This window comes from Urtica dioica, chromosome 2, assembly GCF_054948205.1.
Source record: "Urtica dioica subsp. dioica isolate 48M chromosome 2, U.dioica_male_clone48M_v1_H2, whole genome shotgun sequence".
Classification (NCBI taxonomy): domain Eukaryota; kingdom Viridiplantae; phylum Streptophyta; class Magnoliopsida; order Rosales; family Urticaceae; genus Urtica; species Urtica dioica.
The window spans coordinates 44992948-44996817 of record NC_142757.1 but is presented as its reverse complement, the minus strand read 5'-3'; the positions used below and the strand labels follow the sequence as shown (position 1 = coordinate 44996817).

The following is a 3870-nucleotide window of genomic DNA, read 5'->3' as shown; positions in this document are numbered from 1 at the left end:
ATATACAGATAGAAGTAAATAAGTTAGTTATTCTACATTACTATTTTATTTTCAAAGTAGATAGATTTAGAAGTGTTTAATTACAAACAAGTAACTAATAATGTGAATTTTGTCACTATTAGTTACATATTTGTAGCTAGACACTCTTAAATTTATCTAATTTGAAAGAAAAAAAAAGTATATGGAATCCTCCACTTATTTACTCCTACTTATAAAAACCCCCCGAACCCCTACACAGATGTTTACAACTTAATACATTGGGCCCAAAAACGATAAACTAATAAAATTCTCATTATTTATTATTTACTCTAGATTAGTAATAATAAAAATATATAAATAAAGATACTAATTAGATCATTTAAAATCCTAATGATATAATTTAAAAACTCCTAATTCCGGAATTAAAAATCCTGACTAACTTACACAACTTTTGTCACGCCCCGACGAGTCGTTTATTTAAATGAAAACACGTGGAAATTTTTTTTTTTTAAAACATAAACGACACGACGTCATGACAAACCTTTCGTATCTACACACAACACCATCGTATTGACTTAAAGTCTACATGCATAAACGACATAGTGAAAGAAACAATCTACTTGACCTCTAGGTCTTAGACAGACTTCACAAAACATAACCATTTTCACAAAACATTATTCAAAACGATTTCTTATTAGGCCCATCAGGTCAAAATAGCCCATATACGAAGTCTCGTCTACGTGGAAGCGCTCGCCAGTCAACCCGCTACCGTATAAACATCTTTTAATCACATCCATCACCTGTATCACAAAAACGAATGAGCTAACGCCCAGTAAGCAGAAAAAATGCATATGATATGATTTTCACTTTAAAAACTCAAGCAAGTTTTTTTTCTCATCTTTTCTTCTTCTTAAATCTCTTCTTAATTGCGCGCAAGGTGTGTGTTGTAAACAGTTCACTCAGGTCTCTCTCACATACATGTATGACTAACGCCGCAGCTGTAAGGTGCCCAGCACTATACAAACAGCCCGGAGTCGCAACCATAAGGTGCCCAACACTATTCAAATGGTCCGACGCGACCATAAGGTACCCAGTACTACATATGATTCGCTCCTCGAAGTCATAAGGTTCCCAGAACTATTCAAATGACCCGAGCCTTCGTGAGACCGATCCTATCCCGCGAAGTTGTTGCTAACTCCCCGATCCTAGGAGTTAGCCGACCTTTCATGGACGATCCACAACACACATCCTTCTTTCGAAAAACCTCGTTTCTCGTAAAACTCTTTTCCATTTTTAGATGAGATGCACATGAATGCAAATGCAATAAATGCAACAATCACATATCCTATCATGTAAATGCAAGCACATAAGCAACACACACAACACATTGTTTTTGTGATACAGTTGAAATGTTTCTACTTACCTGGATACGATTCTTTCGAATCCCGAATCCTTCTCTTCCAACAGAAAGAGTCCTTTCTTTACTTCTCGTAGCTTCGTCCACGTAATATCCTTACACTCGCAGCTATCCTTGTAGCAATCTGGACTTATCTATAGAAGAGAAAGATCGAACATGGAGCGTACTCAGTATCTCATCCCTCGACATACTAACGTACATACTTCTACTGGAAAGAAAGCTCATAAGGAACGTATTCAAACGTCCTCCTAGTCACGCTACTCAGAGCGTCTCAAACACGAGCAATCAAGAACACATGAGAACATAACAGAGATACAGAAAAGAATCGATGCCTAAAGATAATAAGATCTTGACATAACTTCTCTGACTTAAGCTAAGAAACGTCTCATACTATTCGACCACCTATTCCTTTGACTGGGCAAGACTCACTGCTTAGAATAGGTTCCCGAGGTCGAAACTAAAAGAAAAGAACGCAATAAGAAGTTATTACTAACAATCTATAGCATACCGAAGTTATATGAAAATAACTTAAAACGATACTTTTCAAATATGTTCTAGAAAATATTTTTGACTTGTCTCTTTTTATTGACAAGTTATAACCATTTGAGAAATGAAGTGCATAACGTAAAAACCTTTCATTTAAAATAAACCAAGTCGTTTATTTTAAATATCTAACCATATATAAATAATCTTGGATTCGATTTAATAAAATGTTTATGAAATAACCGAACCCTTGGTTCGTATTCGAACAATTCTTTCATTTCTTGCGTAAATAAAACATTTCTCGTTGATATTCTTTTTCCAAATTAAAAGAGTCGAGCTTATAGTCGAACTCGATTTTTAATACATAATTAAGATAAGGATACTATATAATTAATTGAATAATCAACGAGTTTAGTAACGATAACATATGAATTTATTTTCCTTAACGACTTATATCAAACGAGCTTGACTATAAAACATAATAATAATAACGTACTAATTTTAATGTCATAACGAAATTACTCGGAAAATAAACTACTTAGCAATCTTCGAGAACACAAAACACTACAACCAAACATGTCTCAAAATTGACTCACAAAACTAATTAACATTCTAACTCGAAGAACTCGCACAAATAATTCCAGGTTCATACTAGCACGAGTCGAGACTCGGGACAAACCCCGACTCGCCCTAACCACTCGGAGACGTCTCAAATCACCGAGTCGACAACCTCGCTGTCCGGCTCCGTCTCGTCGTCGCTCGCGCAGCACCTCCGCTAAACTTTGGACAGCCTCCTCGCCGTCCCGAGCCGCTGCCCCGAGCCCTGTTCAGCCTACCTAAATCGAGCCTAACTCTCGACGAGAAACTCGCAACAAAAACGACTTAATAACTCTATAACAAATCTGAAAAAAACATATATCACACTATAACCATAAAAATTACTACTTGATTCTCAGATTACTTTTCCAACAGAAATCTTATTCAGCCATTTCAGCATTCTCAACAACTCACAATCACACGGCCAAAGAATACACACACGGCCAAACTAAAATTCCACACGACCAAATCCAAAACCCAAACCAAACTCATCACAAGATCTCCAGCCAACCACACGGCCAACTTACACACCCGAAACATCAAATCCGACCAACCACTAACCAACCAGAATTTAATCCAAAATCAAGATTCTTAGGATCATCAAACACCAATTCGAGCACAAAATCAAATCAAGGAGTATCAAACACGTTCATAATTGAAAAGCCCCAAATAAATTCCTAGAAACCCTAATCTCGGATTCAACTTTGGGGGAAACAAATTCTCACCTTGTTTATGGAGGAATTGAACCCTCAGGTGTCCTCTCTAGCTCGCGGCGGCTCAACCCTCAAGGCGGTCGCGCGCGCGGCGAGGCTTGGTGGTCGGCTGGATGGCGCGCGCACGGGGCTGGGGTCTCGGGCTGGTGCCGGTGGTCGCGCGTCCTCTCCCTCTCTCTCTTCCTCAGTCTCGCTGTCTCACTCTCTTCTCCTCTCTCTTTCTCTCATCTCTCTCTCTCTCTCTCCCGTGCTCTCTTCTTCTTCTTCTTCTTCTTCTTCTTCTTCTTTTTTTTCTTTTCTCCTGGTTGCGTTTTACCCATGTCGGCCAAGTGATTTAAATCATATTCCACTCCCTTGATGACGTGGCAAGATAATACTTATCCTCTTATTTACCATCTAACCTCTTTTCATTGTTTTCTTTCAAATGGGTCCCTTAAACATTACAATTAAGTCCTTGTCATATCATTTAATCCTTGTAGCACATAACTCCCTTTTAATTTTATTCTTTTCTTGAGAGATGGAAAATATAAAAGAAAATTAGTCCAATAATTTTCTATCGAATTCCTTTAACGTAGAATTTATTTTCACGTTCACCATCCTTCTTAAATTCGTGAAAATATTCTAAAACCTTATCGACCTTAATATTCTTAACTTTCCATTCTCGATTGTTTTCTCGTTCCT

At 37.5% G+C, this 3870-nt stretch overlaps 1 long non-coding RNA gene across 1 annotated transcript; it reads right to left on the bottom strand.

Annotated features, from left to right (window-relative positions):
* Positions 1 to 236: 236 nt before the first annotated feature.
* Positions 237 to 3493, bottom strand: LOC149404949 (uncharacterized). The gene is made up of 3 exons (XR_016302063.1): positions 3202 to 3493; positions 1403 to 1530; positions 237 to 779 (listed from the first exon to the last, which is right to left on the bottom strand). It is a non-coding gene; the product is annotated as an uncharacterized LOC149404949 (long non-coding RNA).
* Between the last annotated feature and the right edge of the window lie 377 nt (positions 3494 to 3870).